The 18,896-nt window shown below is 37.1% G+C and overlaps 1 protein-coding gene across 2 annotated transcripts in view; it reads left to right on the plus strand.

Moving 5' to 3' along the window:
- RAD54B (RAD54 homolog B (S. cerevisiae)) overlaps nucleotides 1–18,896 on the plus strand; it is a 179,084-nt gene that overhangs the window by 103,670 nt on the left and 56,518 nt on the right. The window lies entirely within an intron of this gene.

The following is an 18,896-nucleotide window of genomic DNA, read 5'->3' on the forward strand; positions in this document are numbered from 1 at the left end:
AGTAGACAGCCTTGCCTCATTCCTGATCTTAGAGGGAAGGTTTCTAGTTTTTCACCATTAAATATAATGTTGGCTGAGAGTTTGTCATATATGGCCTTTATTATGTTAAGATACTTTCCTTCTATATAGATTTTGTTAAATGTTTTGATCATAAATGGATGCTGTATCTTGTTGAAGGCTTTTTCTGCATCTATTGATATGATCATATGATTCTTATTTTTTAAATTGTTTAAGTGGTGTATCACATTAATTAATTTGTGTATGTTGAACCATCCCCATGCCTCTGGCAAGAAGCCCACTTGATCGTGGTGTATAATCTTTTAATATGTTGCTGTATTCGATTCGCTAGTATCTTATTTAGGATTTTTGCATCCTTGTTCATAAGAGAGATCGGTCTGTAGTTTTCTTTTTCTGTGTTATCTCTACCAGGTTTTGGTATCAGGGTGATATTGGCTTCATAAAATGAGTTGGTAAGTATTGCCTCCTCTTCGATTTTTTTGGAAGAGTTTGAGGAGAATAGGTATTAAATCTTTGAATGTTTGGTATAATTCACTGGTGAAGCCATGTGGTCCTGGACTTTTACTTTTTGGTAGGTTTTTGATGATTGTTTCAATTTTCATACTGCTGCTTGTCTATTTAGATTTTCCAGATCTTCTTGATTCAGTCTAGGAAGGTTGTATTTTTCTAAGTACTGGTTCATTTCTTCTAGGTGATTAAATTTGATGTTATACGCTTTTTCATAGCATTCTTGTATGATCCTTTGTATTTCTGCAGTCACTCGTAATTTCCCCTCTTTCATCCCTGATTTTGTTTATTTGTCTTTTCTCTTTTTCCTTTATTGAGTCTAGCCAAGGGTTTGTCGATTTTATTAACCTTCTCAAAGAACCAGCTCCTTGTTGCATTTATTTTTTCAACTGTTTTTTTGTTTTGTTTTGTTTTCAATTTCATTTATTTCTGCTTTAATTTTGGTTATTTCTTTTTTTCTACTGACTTTAGGCCTCATTTGTTCTTTCTTTTCTAGTTTTTTAAAGATGAAATGTTAGATTGTTTATTTGGGCTCGTTGTTGTTTTTGGAGATAGGCTCATAATGATGTGAACTTTCCTCTTATGATCGCTTTTGCCGTGTCCCAAAAGTTTTGATATGTTATACTATCATTATCATTTGTTTCTATGTATCTCTTGATCTCTCTTTTTATTTCTTCTCTGAACCAGTCATTCTTCAGTAGCATGTTGTTTAATCTCCATGTATTTGCCGTTCTTCTTGCTTTCTTTTTACAGTTGATCTTTAGTTTCAAAGCATTATGATCAGAGAATATGGTTGGTATGATTTCGACCCTCTTATATTTGTTGAGGCTATCTCTGTGTCCCAGTATGTGATTGATCCTTGAGAATGTTCCATGTGCACTAGAGAAGAATGTATAAGCAGCTGTTTTGGGATGGAAGACTCCGTAAATGTCAATTATGTCCAGCTGGTCTAATGTGTCATTTAAGGATGTTATTTCCTTATTGATTTTCTGTTTGGATGATCTGTCCATATCCGACAGTGAGTATTTAAGTCCCCTACTACGATAGTATTTTGGTCTGTTTCTCCCTTTAGTTCTGTTAATAATTGCTTTACATATTTCGGGGCTCCCTGGTTGGGGGCATAGATATTAATAAGTGTTATGTCTTCTTGGTGCATGATTCCCTTTATCTTTATGAAGTGTCCCTCCATATCTTTCTTTACCTTTTTTATTTTGAAGTCTATTTCGTCTGATAGTAGTACTGCTACTCCCGCTTTTCTCTGAGTGACTTTTGCTTGAATATCATTTTCTATCCTTTCACTTTGAGTACACATTTGAGTTTGGAACTGAGATGTATCTCCTAAATGCAGCGTAACGTTGGGTTTTGTTTTTGATTCAATCTGCAACTCTGTGCCATTTTATTGGTGAGTTCAGTCCATATCCATTTATGGTGATTATTAAAATATGAGGTTTCCCTATTTTATTTTATCTTTTGCTTTCTGGCAGTTCTGTGTTGTCATTGCTTCCTAGACCTTGTGTTTCTGGTTTTTTTGTTTTTTGTTTTTGGTTAAGTTTTGTGGTCCTTCTTGTTTTATGTTATATACTTCAGTTTTGAATCTTTGGCTTGTGGTTACCATTACGAATATGAAAGGATAGTTATATATACATAGTAGTCCATTTTCTTCTGGCTGTGACTTATCTCCATTCCCCTCTGCTAATTTGGGTAGTTGAATTCTACCCTTTTCAATCATTGTTGTCTCAATTTGTCCTTATGTATGCTGAACATTCATTACTATCTCGCTAGAGCAATTCTCTTCTTATTATTTAAGCTTATAATGCCTAGTTCTTAGCACTCCTCTGCTTCTATTTGCCTGATAGTCACCTTACTCCTAATTACGTATTTTTTTTTTTGTCATTTTGTTTCAGATGAGCTTACCTCTTTCAGTATTTCCTGTAGTACAGGCCTCATAGCGGAGAATTCCCTCAATTTTTGTATGTCTGGGAAGGTCTTTATTTCTTCTTCATATCTAATGAAGAACTTTGCTGAATACATTATTCTTGGCTGGTAGTTCCTTTCATTTAATAGTTTGAATATTTGATTCCACACCTTTCTGTCTTGTAAGATGTGTGCTGAGAGGTCTGATGATAATCTAATGTGTTTTCCTTTATAGGTTACTATCTTCTTCCCTGGCTGCTTGAGAATTCTTTCTTTGGCATTGATTTTTGATAATTTTAATACAATGTGTCTTGGAGAAGGCCTTTTTGGATTGAGATAATTGGGTGTTGACTCTTGAATTCTAAGCTCCAGTTCATTCTTTAGATTTGGGAAATCCTTGTCCACTATTTGTCTGAAAATGTTTTCTAGTCCTTACTCCTTTTCCTCTCCTTTGAGGATGCCCATTATTCTTATCTTTGCTTTTCTGATGGTGTGTCGACTGGTTCTTATATTTCTCTTTCATTATTTTTCATTCTTCAGTTTCTCTCTTTATCCTTCTAATTTATTTCTAAATTTCTGTCTTCTATATCACTGATCCTTTCCTTCATTTGGGTGACTGTATTTCTCAGCCTTGGTATTTCATTTTTCATCTCTAGAAGTTCTATTTGGTTCTTTTTGAGTGTTTCAATCTCCTTGCTAAAGAAGTCATTCTGCTAATCTAGTTGTTTTTTCAATTCCTGGAATTGTTTATATGACTTATTTTGGATTTCATTGAGTTTTTTCAGAAGTATCATCCTGAATTCTGTTATTTAAGATACATATTTCCATGTCTTTAAGTTTGTTTTATGAAAATTTTTCTCTTTCCTTCTGAGCTGCCTTGACATAATGATTGTTCATTATGTTTAATAGACTGTTTCTCCACCTGGGCATTAATGGAGGCATGTTCTGCTTTTTTTTTTTTCAGAAAGATTTATTATATAAAGGTCTCTTTTTAGCCTGTTGCTAAATTGGTATATTTCTTTTGGTTTCCAGTAGGTGGAGACTGAGCCTCTTGGATCTTGACTTTATATAACGTCTTAATAATGCCTTTATTTTCCTTATAAATATTCAGTCATGCTCACTTCTCTCAGTCTCAGTTCCTGTCCCTGTTAGTGACAGTTTTGGTAGTGTTTGCTCAGATTCCCCTGGGGCTCTGCGGTGTTAGTCTTAGAGGATATCGGGGAGGGGCCCTCTGGGTTGGGGGTGGGGATTCTGGCTCAGCCTCACATTTTGCAACCATGGCTGGTAATAATCAGCTTCTCTGCCTTCCCCACATCTCTGCTTTCTGCCCTAATCCCTGGGCACTGTCACTGCATGGAGCTCCCAGCTCTCTCAGGCAGGGCTGTTCAGGGAACCCAACACACCTTCTCTCCTACGCCTCCTCCTTTGGGGAGCTCTGCTGAGAGAGGCAGCCTCTTTGTTTCTCCCAGTCTACCTCCGGACTCCCAGGGTTCTGACCTATGGTAGCTCTTATGTGCAGATCCCTTGCTCAGATATGCTTGTATGCAGGTTGGGTGTTTTTTGCTGAGTTTTAGATGTTCAGCTTATTGTTGTTTTAAGGGGAGAGATCTGAGGATATCCCTCACTCTGCCTTGTTTCTCTCAGAAGTGTATTCCTAATGCAGTCTTAATCTCATTTATTGAGTTCTTCAGCTCCAGAATTGCTGTTTTTTTTTTATAGTTTCAATCTCTTTGTAAAGTATTTCTTTCGTTCATTGATTTTATTCCTGAGCTCATCGAACTGCCTTTCTGAGTTTTCTTGTATCTTGTTGAGTTTTTTCAAAACTGCAATCTTGAATTCCCTGTCATTTAAATCACAATTTTCCATATCTTTGAGTTTGGTTTCTGCAGACTTTTCATTTTCTTTCAGAGCTATCTTGATACCTTGGTTATTCATGGTAATTGATGGATTGTTTTTCTGCTTGGGCATTTGTGGTAGTGAACTCTTTTTTTTAGGTACTGTTTTGCTTTTAACAATTCAGAAAGTTGATAAGTAGAGATCTTTCTTTTGTTTTCCAGTAGATATAGTGCAAGTTTTTTTTTTTTTCCTCTTACCTACACTACTGGGACTTTTGGAATCTCATTGAGGATGTGTTGCCTTGGTAGTGAAAAATGCCTGCATGCCCCGAGGAGGTGGGTGTCCCCTCTGTGACCTGGTCTCCTTTGTCTCAGGGTACCACCCCTATAGTAGGATGTGGCGGGTGATGGGCCTCTGGGCCTGTGAGCACCTGGTACTGGCTCCTTGTAAACAGAGGCTGCCAGCTATGCTGTACTATCTGAGGAGTCTTTGCTGCCTCTATCAGGTTCCACTCTGATGGGTAAGGGAGGAGGCTGGTTCATGAGTCTTTGGCTTTGTTTTTTTGCTAGTAATGGTGGCTGCTAGTTTACTGCTTTCATGGTGCTATGCCATGTCTCTGCCCAAGTTTAGCCTCAGTTGGTGCTGGTGACTCAGGCAGGAATGTTGCTTCTGCCTCTCTGGCCCTCTGGGCTACTGTGTGATGGCTGCAACTCAACACTTCCACTGCTACCACATCAGCTGGGGCCGAGTGGGTGTCGGGTGGGTGTCGGGTGGGTGAGAGGAGGTGAGTTCACGTGTCTGGGGCTTTGCCTTTTTCCTAGTAATTGTGGCTGCAAGCCTGAGGCCGCCACACCACTGTGCCACATCTCTCTCTCTATCACTAGGTTTATCCCTAATGGGCACTAGTCACTCAGACTGGAACGTTGCTTCTGCTCCTCCAACCCTCCAGGCTACTACGTGAGGGCTGCAGCTCAGTTCTTCTTCCCGGCTACTTCATCAGCTGAGGCTGCAGAGGACACCAGACTGCGACAGTAGCTCTTATCTCTGTCCTTTCCCCAAGGTCGGCCTCCCTTGCTCATTCAAATATGCCCACCTTTAGATATCTCAATAAGTGGATCTCCCAGACATGTTTGTGCGTTGAGCAGGGAATACTTTGTTGAATTATAGTTGTCGGACTTGTAACTTTAAAAGGACTAACCAAGGGGTCTTCTCACCCTGGCACGATGCTTACTTTACTCCCCTAGTTTCTCATTTTAATTTCTGAATAGAGGTCAATTATATAAACATGCCGCAGTTCATTTTTTGTCCTATCAATGAACATTTATTTTTTTTCTCTTTTTTTTTTCTCTCAAACAATTCTCCCAAATGTATTCTTGTGCTTGCCTCTTTGTACAAATGAGCAAGACCTTCTTTGGAAGTGGAATCGCTCAGCTACAAAGTGTCCATCCTTATGGGAAAATCACTCTCCAAAGCGATTTTTGTCAAACTATATGGAGTGAAATTGTACCTTAGTGTTATTTTATTTTGCGTTCCCTTAACTGGAAGTGGAACTGAATATATTATCATATTTTTATTAACTATTTGGATTTTTTCCTTTGAGAATTGTCTACATTAAACATTGTACTTCCTCCTTTTCTTATTTTTTTTGGTATGAATTCTTTACATATGCTCAATACTAATCATTTGCCAATTGCATTATAAATATCTTCTTTTGAGTGGTTTGTATTTGCATTTTGTTACTAGTATCTTTTGATGTACAGAGGTTTTTAAATTCAGTTTTTCCTTTTGGTTTTATTTCTTTTGTTTTGGTTAAAAAATCTTTCTCTACCATAAGGTCATAAATACATTTTCTTATTTTGGTCTATAAGTGTTAATATTTTTCTTTCCCCATTTAATCTACTTGAAATTTATGTTCATGCATGCTGTTTAATAGGGATATAATTTTACTTTTTTCCTTATGGATTAATCACTTATTCCAATACCATTTACTGACTAGTTGATGCTTTCCCCATGTTTTTAGTGCTATCTCTGATAAATATCAAGTATTTCTGTTTCTGTTTTTGTTTCTGAGTTCTCTGTTATCTCTCACTGATTTATTTTGCCATTTCTGCACCAGTTTTATGCTGTATTAATTACTGTAACTTAATATCTAAATATGTTCTTCTTCAAAATGTTTTGGTTATTTTTGGCTGTTTGCTTTTCCATATAAGTTTGAGAGTTACCTTGTCAAGTTGCACAAAAAACATTCTTGGTATTTTGGCTGAATTTGCATTGACTTTTCTAGATTCATTTTTGGAAGACTTGCTGTCTGTATTGGTGATATTGAGGCTTCCCATCTATAAATATCACATACTTATGCATTTATATAATACTTCAATAATGTTTTTTGACTTTTTCCATAAAAATATTGCACATAAATTGTAGATTTATACTAAGGGGTATCCATTGTTTGTTTATGAAATGCACGCTATTAAAAATTACTGTTGCTACATGTCTGTTGCTGGTACATAGAAAGTAATTGATTTCTGCCTATCAGTCTTGTATCCCAATAATTTTCTGAGCTTTAATAGTTTGTAAGTTCTCTTGAGTTGTCTATATAATCTATAAATAATAACAGTTTTGTTATTCATTCGTAACCCTTATATTTTCTTGTTTTCCTAGTAATTGCGGCTGCAAGCTGCAATAAACATTAGCAAGTTCTTCCAGTACAGTGTTGGATAGAATTAATGATAATGGGCATCCTATTGTTTTTTTACTTTAAAGGGAATGGATTCGAAATTTACCATTGAATAAGATGTTTGCTATATGAATTTGGTTGATTCTCATCCTCAGATTAAAAATATCCCTTTCTATTCTTATTTTGCTATGCTTTAAAAAATTATGAATAGTTTTCAATTATATCAAATGCATTTTCTACAACTATTGAAAGAATCAAATAACTTTCTCTGCTTTGTTACTGAGGTAAATTACCTTAGTAAATTCTCTAATATTGTATCATATTTGTATTTGAAGAATAGACACAGTTTAGTTCAGAGGATTTTTTTTATATACTCATATTTTAAGAAATATTCTATTTAGAACCTTTGCATTTACGTTCATAAATGAGATTAGTTTATAATTTTCCTTTATCATGCTCTCCTTAGTTTTGGGTAACAGTTGCATTAGCTTCATTAAATGAACTGTAGAATTTGTCTTATTTTTCTTTGCTTTGGAAAATAAGATTGAGGTTGTCTATTATATGAGTATTTGCTAGAACTTGTCTATGAAACTCTTTAGTCTTGGTGTTTGTGGTGTGTATGTGTGTATGTGTGTATGTGTGTGTGTGAGTGTGTGTGTGTGTGTGTTCAAGAGGGGTAGATTTTTAAAGCACTAAACACTTTAAAAAATGATTATTGGATTATTTAAGTTAAAAAAACTCTCCTTAAGTCAGTTTTGGTTAGTAACATTTTTCTAAAAGTGTCATTTTCAAATATATTGGCAAAAGGTTGTATATATATGTGTGTGTGTGTATATATATATTATAGTTTAATTTAATTTAATTTAATTAATTAGATTATTAGTTTCAGGTATACAGTACATCGGTTAGACATTTATATCATTTATAAAGCAACCCCCAACTGCTCTTTCTCTCCTCTGGCTCTCCACCTATCCATTACATTAATGCTAACTGCATTCCTTATGCCGTGCTCCTCATACCCGTGACCATCTATCAACTACTAATTTGTACTTCTTTAACCCTTCACCCCTTTCTCTCAACCTCCAAACCCCCTCCCCTCTACCTGTCACTATATTGTCCTCTATATTTGTGAGTCCGTTTCTGATTCGTTTGTTTTTTTTTTTGTTCCTTAGACTCTGCATATAAGTGAAATCATATGGTATTTATCTTTCTCTGTCTATTTCACTCAGCATAATAACCTCTAGGTCCATTCATGTCATTGCAAATGGTAGGATTTCATTTTTTTAATGGCCAAGTAATATTCCATTGTATGTGTGAACCGTAACTTCTTTATCCAATCATCTGTTGATGGGCATTTAGATTGCTTCCATATCTTGGCTATTGTGAATTGTGCTGCCATGAACATAAGGGTGCACAGATCTTTACAAATTATTGTTTTGGTTTTCTTTGGATAAATATCCAGAAGTGCAATACTGGGTCAAAAGGTATATCCATTTTTAATTTTTTGAGAAACCTCCAGACTGTTTTCCATAGTGGCTGTACCAATTTGCAATCTCACTAACAGTGTATAAGGGTTCCCTTTTTCTTTACATACTCACCAACACTTGCTGTTCTTCGATTTATTGATGATAGTCATTCTGACAGGTGTGAGATAATATCTCATTGTGATTTTAATTTGCATTTCTCTGATGATTTGTGACCTTGAACATCTTTTCATGTATCTGTTGGTCATCTGCATTTCCTATTTTTTAATTTGATTGTTTTTTGTTGTTGAGTTGTATGAGTTCTTTATATATTTTTGGATATTAACCTCTTATTGATGAATCATAAGTGAATATCTTCTCCCAATCAGTCAGTTGTCTTTTTGTTTCGCTGGTGGTTACCTTTGCTGTGCAAAAACTTTTTAGTTTGATGTAGTCCCATTTGTTTATTTATTTATTTATTTTTTCCTTACCCGAGGTGATAAATCCAAAAAGAAATTACTGTTAGCAATATCGGAGAGTTTACTGCCTATGTTTTCTTCTAGAAGTTTTATGGTTTTAGGTCTTACATTTAAATCTTTAATCTATTTTGAGTCTATTCTTGTATATGGTGTAAGAAGGTGGTCCAGTTTCTTTTTTTTCTTCTTTTTTTTTGCATGTATCTGTCTAGTTTTCCCAACACCGTTTATTGAAGAGACTGTCTTTACCCAATTGTAAATTCTTGCCTCCTTTGTTATATATTAAGTGAGTGAATAGGTGTGGATTTGTTTCTGGGCTCTCTATTCTGTTCCATTGATCAATATATCTCTTTTATGCCAAAACCATGCTGTTTTGATAACTGTAGCCTTGTAGTATAGTTTGATATCAGGTAGTGTGATATCTCCAACTTTGTCCTTCCTCAAGATTGCCATGACTATTTGGGGTCTTTTACGGTTCCATATAAATTTTAAGATTATTTGTTCTAGCTCTCTGAAAACACCACTGGTATTTTGATGGGGATTGCACTGAATCTATAGATTGCTTTGGGTAATTTTAATGATGGCCATTTTAATGATGTTGATTTTTCCTACCCATGAGCACGATATATACTTCCATTTATTTGTATCTTCTTCAATTTCTTTTTTCAATGACATAATTTTCTGAGAACAGGTCTTTTACCTCCTTGGTTAATTTGATTCCCAGATAATTTATTGTTTTTGATGCAATCATAAATGGGATTAGTTTCTTAATTTCTCTTTCTGAAAGTTAATCATTGGTGTATAAAAATGACACTGACTTCTGAATATTAAATTTTTATCCTGCTACTTTACTGAATTCATTGATCAGTTCTAACAGTTTTGGTGGAATCTTTGGGGTTCTCTATATAGTATCATGTCATTGTCAAATAACAAGAGTTTTATATCTTCCTTTCAATTCAGATACCTTTTATTTTTCTTTATATCTTATTGCTGTGGCTAAGACTTACAATACAATGCTGAAGAGGAGTGGTGAATGTGGTCATCCTTGTCTTGTTCCTCATCTTAAGGAAAATGCTTTTAGCCTTTCCCCATTGAGTATGATGTTAGCTGTATGTTTGTTATAAATGGCCTTTATGACCTCTATTCCTACTTTGCTGAGAGTTTTTATCATAAATGGATGCTGGATTTTGTTGATTGCTTTTTCTGCTTCTATTGATATGATCATATGGTTTTTATATATCAATTTGTTAATGTGATGTATCACATTATTTGATTTGTGAATATTGTACCAACCTTGCATCCCAAGAATAAATTCAACTTGATCACGGAGTATAATATTTTTAATGTATTGCTGAGTATGGTTTGCTAATATTTTATTGAGGATTTTTGCATCAATGTTTGTAAGAGATATCGGCCTATAGTTTTCTTTTTTTGTAATGGTTTTGTCTGGTTTTGGAATCAAGGTAATGGTGGCTTCATAAAAAGAATTAAGGAGGCTTCCCTCTTCTTGAATTTTTTGGAATAGTTTGAGAAGCATAGGTGTTAATTCTTCTTTGAATGTTTGGTAAAATTCGCCTATGAAGCCATCTGGTCCAGGACTTTTGTTTATTGGGAGGTTTTTGATTATTGATTCAATTTCCTTTGTGGTAATTGGTCGATTCAGATTTTCTGTTTCTTCTTGACTCAAATCTTGGGAGAGTATATGTTTCTAGGAATGTATCCATTGCTTCCAAATTGGCCAATTTTTTGGCATATGATTGCTTGAGTATTTTCTTATGATGCTTAGTATTTTTGTGGAGTCTGTAGTTACTTCTCTTCTTTTATTTCTGATTTTATTTATTTGAATCCTCTCCCTTTTTTCCTTGATAAGTCTGGCTAATGGTCTGTCAATTTTTTTGTCCTTTCAGAGAACCAGCTCTCAGTATCATTAATCTTTCATATTGTTTTTCTAGACTCTATTTTGTTTATTTCTGCTTTGATCTTTATTATTTCCTTCCTTCTAATGACTTTGGGCTTTGTTTACTCATCTTTTTCTAATTCTTTTAAGCATAAGTTTAGACTCTTGTTTCTTGAGGTAGGCTTGTATTGCTATGAATTTCCCTCTTAAGACTGCTTTTGCTGTTTCCCATAGAATTTGAGTCATGTTTTCATTTTCATTTGTCTCTAAGTATATTTGATTTCTTCCTTGATCTCATTCTAATCCATTCATTGTTTAGTAGCATGTTATTTAGCCTCCATGTGTTTGTGTATTTTCCAGTTTTTTCTTGTCGTTGATTTCTAGTTTCGTACCATTGTGATCAGAGAAGATAGTTGAGATGGTTTAAATCTTCTTAAATTTATTGAGACTTGTTTTGTGTCTTAACATGTGGTCTATCCTGGAAAATGTTCCATATGCACTTGAGAAGAATGTATATTTTGCTGCTTTGGGGTAAAATGCTCTGAAAATATCTGTTAGGTTCATCCGATCTAGTGTGTCTTCAAGGCCCATTTTTTCCTTGTAGATGTTCTGTTTGGAAGAACTGTCTATTGGTGTCAATGGGGTGTTAAATTTCCCTACTATGAGTGCATTACTGTTGCTCTCTCCTTTTATGTCAGTCAATAATTGCTTTATGTATGTAGGTGCTCCTATGTTAGATATGTATATGTTTACTAGGGTTATGTCCTCTTGATTTTTCGATCCCTTTATCATTATGTAATGACATTCTTTGTCTTTTATTATAGCCTTTGTTTTAAAGTCTATCTTATCTCACATAAGTATCGCTACCCCAGCTTTTTTTTTTCCATTTCCATTTGTGTGAAATACCTTTTTCCATCCCTTTACTTTCAGTCTATGAGTGTCATTTGATCTGAAGTGGGTCTCTTATAGACAGCATATGCATGAGTCTTATTTTCTTATCCATTCAGCTACCCTATGTCTTTTGATTGGGGCATTTAATCAATTTACATTTAAAATGATTACTGATGGGTACTTAGGTACTGCCATTTTCTTCTTCTTCTTCTTCTTCCTTCCTTCCTTCCTTCCTTCCTTTCCTTTCCTTTCCTTTCCTTTCTTTCTTTTCTTCTTTCCCGCTTCTCTTTTTACAGAAGTCCCTTTAACAATTCTTGTAATACTGGCTTGTTGGTGATGAATTCCTTAAGCTTTTCCCTATATTTATCTCACCTTCTATTTTAATTGAAAGCCTTGCTGGATAGAGTATTTGTGGTTATAGATTCTTGTTTTTCATAACTTTGAATATTTCTTGCCAGTCCTTTCTGGCCTGCAAATTTTCTGTTGAAAAATCAGCAGACACCCTTATGGGGGTACCCTTGTAAGTAACTAGCTGCCTTCCTCTTGCTGCTTTTAAGATTCTCTCCTTGTCTTTGACCTTTGGCATTTTAATTATGATGTGTCTTGGTGTGAGTCTGTTTAAATTCTTCTTATTTGGGACTCTGTGCTTTCTGAACTTGTATGTCTAATTCCTTTGCCAGGTTAGGGAAGTTTTCTATCATTATTTCTTCAAATAGATTCTCAATCCCTTGCTCTCTCTCTTCTCTTTCAGGTACTCCTATGATCTTGATATTGTTATGCTTCGTGTTGTCCCAGAAGTCTCTTAAACTAGCCTCATTTTATAAAATTCTTTTTTCTTTTCATTGTTCTGATTGGGTGTATTCTGCTACCTTGTCTTCCACTTCATTGATTTGATCTTCTGCTTCATCTAACCTACTGCTGAATTTTTCTAATGTATTCTTCATTTCAGTTACTTTATTCTTCATTTCTGTCTGTTTTTTTTTTTTTATGATTTCCATGTCCTTTTTTTTATGCTTACTATCTCTGTGTTGAGGTTCTCATTGTGCTCATCCATTCTCTCCATAAGTTCATTGAACATCCTTATAACCATTATTTTGAACTCTGTCTCTGGTAAGTTGCTTGCTTCCATTTCATTTAACTTATTTTGTAGAGTTTTCTCCTGTTGTTTTATTTGTAACATGTTTCTTTGTTTTCTCATTTTGTTAGCCTCTCTGTGTTCGTCTCTATGTGTTAGGAATATTTATTTTGTCTCTCAACAGATGGCTTTATGTGGAAGGTGTCCTGTGTGGCCCCATGGCACACTCTCCCTAATTCCCTGTGCTGGGTGCTCTGGATGTGATCTTTGTGTGGGTTGTGTATGATCTTCTGCTGTCCTAAGCCCTTATTGGTGTCAATACATCAGTGGATGGGATTAACGCTTAGGCTAATTGTGGGAATAGGCTGCTCCCACAGGGTAAGAGTTGCTGTGTGGGGGCTGACCCTACTGAGTGGAATTTTTCTTAGCAGTCTTGTATATTTGTTGCAACCACCCTTTGTGTGTACCACTTATGGGACTAGTTAGGAGTTGTTCTGTTGTGGTCTAGTGCCAGCCTCTGGGCACGTTGGTTTTGTGGCCTCTTGAGTGGGGATACCCAGTAGTCCAAGGTCAGCTGCTGCCTATGATTGCTCAGGGATATCTGGTGGGAGCTACACAGTGACCCATAGATGGTTGTTGCCTATGTTGGATCTATAGGTAAGTGGAAGACACAATGCTGTAGGCAGTGGTCGGTTATCCTCTGTCCCTGACCTATGGCAGTTTAGCAGAGGGACCAGTCTCCCCAAGATCTGACACAGCCTGTTAGTTGCCCGTAAGTCTGAAACTGGAAGAGCTTCTGGGTGATATGCATGTTGGGTGGTGCAGGGACCCTGGGAGTCTCCTGGATTTATGGAGTAATTTCCCCCTGACACTGCATTGTCAGTTTATATGTCAGCTCTGTCTCTGTGGCTCCCTGTACAAGTTTCCTATTGTAGCAAGGTCAGCTGCTGCACCCAAGCTCTGTTTAAGACTTACCAAAGCTTGTGGGCATGAGTTTTGGCCCATCATTGAATGCTTCTCCTGGATGAACGGGCTTTGCATGGGCTGCACGAACTGAATACTGTTGTTTGCTGTTGAATATGTGACCCAAGGAAAGCACAGGATGGGACTGGGTTTCCCAGGAGCAGGCTTGCCCCAAGTAATTTGTGGGCTAAGTGAGCTGTCATTTCAGTGAGGCACGGGGCTGTCAGGACTACACAGCACCAGATTTGCTGTCAGCTTTGGGACTGCGGGCTCCCACAAAAGTCAGATATCACTGTGCGACCTACTGTCGTCAGTGATGGGCCCACAAAGCCTTTGAGATTTGCTCAAATGATACTGTATCTTGTGCTGGCAACAGTGATCTTCCTGTCACTGTATTACCTGAACTCTGCTCACTTCGCTGGCTGAGATTTTTGACTGCACAGAATGTGCAACCCTGGGGCAGGGGCAGCTGCTTATCAATCTGAGGTGGGCACTTTGTGTATTGGATGGGGCAGGATCTCAGGGAGTCAAGGGCTGTCAGGACAATAGCCTCAGTTTTCTGCAATTTCTGTGTCTGCAGGTTTCCTCAGTAGTCACAGATCGCAGGGAGTCAGCTGCTGTCTGGGGCAGTCCCACAAACTCCTGCAATTTCTCAAGAGATGTTGCAACTCGTATAGGTAGCAGTACTGCCCACATCAGTTTTCCCCAAAATGCGCTCACTGTGCTAGCTAAGGTCTGTTGCCTGTGCATAATGCTCAATCCCAGAAAAAAATAGGGCAGGGGAGGCTGCCTGTCAATAGGCTGCAGGCACTTTGTAGCTTGGGTGAAGCAGGATCTCAGGAGGCAAGGCCAATACAGCCTCAGTTTTGCTGAAAATTCCGTGCCAGCATGTTCCTGTTGTAGTTATAGATCACAGTGAGACCAGCTATAGTCTAGGGTGGTCCCACAGGCCTTTGCAATTCCCCCACACAATGTCGTAGCTCTTGCAGGCAGCAGAGGTCTGCTTGCAACTGATTTTTCTTCATGGTCGCCTTGTGCTAGCCAAAGTTTGTAGCCTGTGTGGATTGGGAGATGAGAGTGTGGAAGGCAGGGTGGTGGTGTTTGACTGTCAATGGGCCACCTGGGGCAATTTTTGGGTTTGGTGGGTGGGGTCTCAGAGAGACAATGGCCATCACATCAATATAGCCTCATCTTGCTGCAACTTCAGTAACCATAAAAATCCCAGATCATAGCAAGACCAGTTGCTGTTCGGGACTGGCCCACAGATCCCTGAGATCTGCCCAAGTTGGCAGTAGTGATCTGCTTGAAACACTCTCTGAAATGCGCTCTCACAGCTCTGGCTGCCAGCTGCGAATGTTTGGTCCTGCATTGGTGCAGGGTGTGGCACCCATCCAGCAAAAAAATCCTCAAGCAATCTGCAGGTTGGATGGGAGCAGGCTGATTTTCTCAGGCCAGCACTTCCTAATGATTCTGTGGGAGGGGTCTGCACAGTCTGGCTGGTGTAATCTGTAGATGGTCCTATAGTGGGGCTAGACTCAGGCACAATGGTGGCTGCCCTTCCCACCCTTGTTCTGGCACCAGGTAATGCAGACTTTCTCAGTAAGAATCACGCGAAAGCCTCTGACTCACTGTGGGTGTCCCAGGTCAGTGTCCGCAGGTGAGAGAGCCTGTGTGTGGGTTCTTCAAAGGGTGTCTAGAGTTTCAGCCTCCTGTCTCACTCAGATGGCCAGAATCCCCTCTGTTTTTTACAGTCAGTTATTGGAGACTCCCTGGGCTGGGACTTGGGCTGGGAAGCTCCCAAATGAGGCCAGGACGCCCCTCTCCTCAGGGGAGCCTCTGCAGCCTTGGTCTCCCTCTCAGTGATCTACCACCACCCATGGGTGTGGGTCCAGCCTGATTTGCAATTTTGCCCCTCCTACTGGCTTCAATGTGTCTCTTTCTTAATATCAGACCGTATGTGTTATGATCAGCTGGACTTCAGATAATTCTCAATGATGATTATTTTACAATTTGTTTGTAATTTCATGTGGACTTGGGAGGAGGTGAATCTTGGTTTTACCTAGTCCTCCATGGTCCTTGGAATCCCAAGCATTTTCTGAGTGTTTCAGGGGAATTGTCCAAAACCATTTCAGAAGAGAGATTTGCATATCCAAGACTCAAGTGATTAGTTGTCATTTCTATTTTCATTTTGGATATTTGCTTTCTTATTTAATTCTGTATTTGTATGTATGAATACTTTTTCTTTAAGAGAACTTTCCTACTCCAATTTATATGCCTCAAGCCCTGCAGAACTTGGGTTTGTTCCTGATTTGGCCATTGCCTATTTAAATCTTTGTGCCTCAAAGATGTTTTGGCAAGCTATTTAAATCTTTGTGCCTCAGTCTCATTTGTGAAATGGGGGTAGTACCTCAATAATCAGGTTCTGTTTTGCAAAGGAAACCATCAACAAATCAAAAAGAAAATCAACTGAATGGGAGAAGATATTCATTTATGATACATCTGATAAGGGTTTAATATCCAAAATACATAAAGAACTCATACAACTCAACAACAAAAAAACAAACAATCCAATTAAAAAATGGACAAAAGACCTAAATAGATATTTCTCCAAAGAGGAAATACAGATGGCCAGCAGACACATGAAAAGGTGCTCAAGGTCACAAATCATCAGAGAAATGCAAATTAAAACCACAATGAAATATTACCTCACACCTGTCAGAATGACTATCATCAATAAATCGAAGAACAAGTGTTGGCGAGGATATGAAGAAAAAGGAACCCTCATACACTGTTGGCGAGATTGAAAATTGGTACAGCCACTATGGAAAACAGTCTGAAGGTTTCTCAAAAAATTAAAAATGGATATACCTTTTGACCCAGTATTGCACTTATGAATATTTATCCAAAGAAAACCAAAACAATAATTTGTAAAGATCTGTGCACCCTTATGTTCATGGCAGCACAATTCACAATAGCCAAGATATGGAAGAAAACTAAATGCCCATCAATAGATGATTGGATAAAGAAGTTATAGTTCATACATACAATGGAATATCACTTGGCCATTAAAAAAAATGAAATCCTACCATTTGCAACGACATGGATGGACCTAGAGGTTATTATGCTGAGTGAAATAAGAGAAAGATAAATGCCATCTGATTTCACTTATATGTGGAATCTAAAGAACAAACTAATCAGAAACAGACTCACAAATATAGAGGACAATCTGGCAATGGATAGAGGGGAGGGGGTTGGGGGGGCTGTGAGAAAGTGGTGAAGGATTAAAGAAGGACAAATTAGTAGTTGATAGATGGTCATGGGGATGGGGAACATGCATAGGGAATGTAATCAGCATTAGTGTAATGGCTATGTGTAGAGCCAGGTGAGAGAAAGAACAATCAGGGGAATTGTTTATAAGCTATAAAAATGTCTAACCAATGTACTGTATACTTGAAACTAATAATAAAATAAAATTTAAAAAAATAATCAGGTTGCATGAGGATTAAATGAAGTTAATAGTATTTCAAGTGTTATACACACCACCTGGCACATAGTAAGTACTTAATAAGTAGTAGTTATTAATATTACCATAAATAATAATTATAAACTCTCAAAGGATTTATAATTCTGGTGGAGAAACAAAATCAACAGACATGGATCCACAGGACACTCGTATATAGAGCAGTATAGTGATTGAGGATGTTGGCTCTGGAGTCAGATAAATCTATTTATATCCCAGTTCTGTAACTTATTTGCTGTGCAACTTTAAGCTAGTTACTTAATTCTCTGAGTCTCAAATTTCTTATTTGTAAAATAGGGGTAATATTGGCTACCTAAAAGATTTGTTTTAATAATATAATGCCTAGAACATGGAAATTCTTCAATAACATTAAGGCATTCAAACTAGAGACATTCTCTCACATAAATATAAGAAGACCTACATAAGAATGTCTATTCTTTGTTTGTAATAGAGAAAAAATTGGAAACAACATAATTTTTAATACAGATTGTCGTTACTCATACAATAAAATATACAGCAACTGAATGAACTAGATCTATGGTTTTAATATTAGTAAATCTAAAAGCATAATGTTGACTAAGAAAAAGCAAATTTCAGAATGTTATGAACACTGATGTCACTCGTGTTAAAAAAAAACCCACATAAACTATTTTCATATATTGATTATGAATACATATGTTCTGGTTATTTGTTGCTTCATAAGAAACCACCCTAAACCAGAGTGACTTAAATCAACAAACATATATTTTGTCTATAATTCTGCAACCTGGGCTCCACCCAGTGGGGCAGTTCTGCTGGTTTATTAGTCACTTGGTGACCAGCAGGTCAGTTGGAGTTGGGGTCAGCAGGCGCTCGGGACGGATGTTTTTTTCTCTTTCTCCATGTAGTTTTGAAAGTTTTACTACATATGTGGAGACCATATGTAGCCTCACCATGTAGCCTCTACATATGGTCTCCACATGTGGTCTCCCATTTAGGCTGAGTTTCTTACATGGTGGGTCAGGGTTCCCAAGAGTGCAAATACAGAAGCAGCCAAGTATTCTTAAAACTTAGGCATGAAACTGGCCCAGTGGCAATTCCACCACAGACCAGCTTAGACTCAAAGGAGGAGTCTACTGAATGATGTGAATTCCAGAAGGTGTGGTTTGTTGGAAGCAATCGATGTAACAGCACAACAATGTGTGTGTGTGTGTAACAAACATGGTCAGAATACATAAATTTATGATATTACTTGCCAATGGCTATGAAGGGAGAATAATAGCATTGGGGGGAAAAAGAGAATTTCCTGTGTAACATTGTTTTTTTCCTAAAAACTTAATCTGAAACAAACATGACATGTATTATAACATTACCCTTTATACTGTTCCTTTTAAAAATAATTTTCTATTTTTCAGTTATAGCTGACATACAATATTATGTTAGTATAACAGTGATTAGACATTTATTTAACTTATGAAGTGATCACCCAGATAAATTTAGTACCCATTTCACATTATACAGTTATTACAATATTGTTGACTATATTCCCTACGCTATACTTTATATCCCCATGACTATTTTATAATTACCAATTTGTACTTTTAATCCCTTCCCTTTTTTTTACTCATCTCCCATCCCCCCAAATCTGGCAACCACCAAAATGTTCTCTATATCTATGAG

Source organism: Pteropus vampyrus, unplaced genomic scaffold (genome assembly GCF_000151845.1).
Source record: "Pteropus vampyrus isolate Shadow unplaced genomic scaffold, Pvam_2.0 Scaffold572, whole genome shotgun sequence".
Lineage (NCBI taxonomy): Eukaryota > Metazoa > Chordata > Mammalia > Chiroptera > Pteropodidae > Pteropus > Pteropus vampyrus.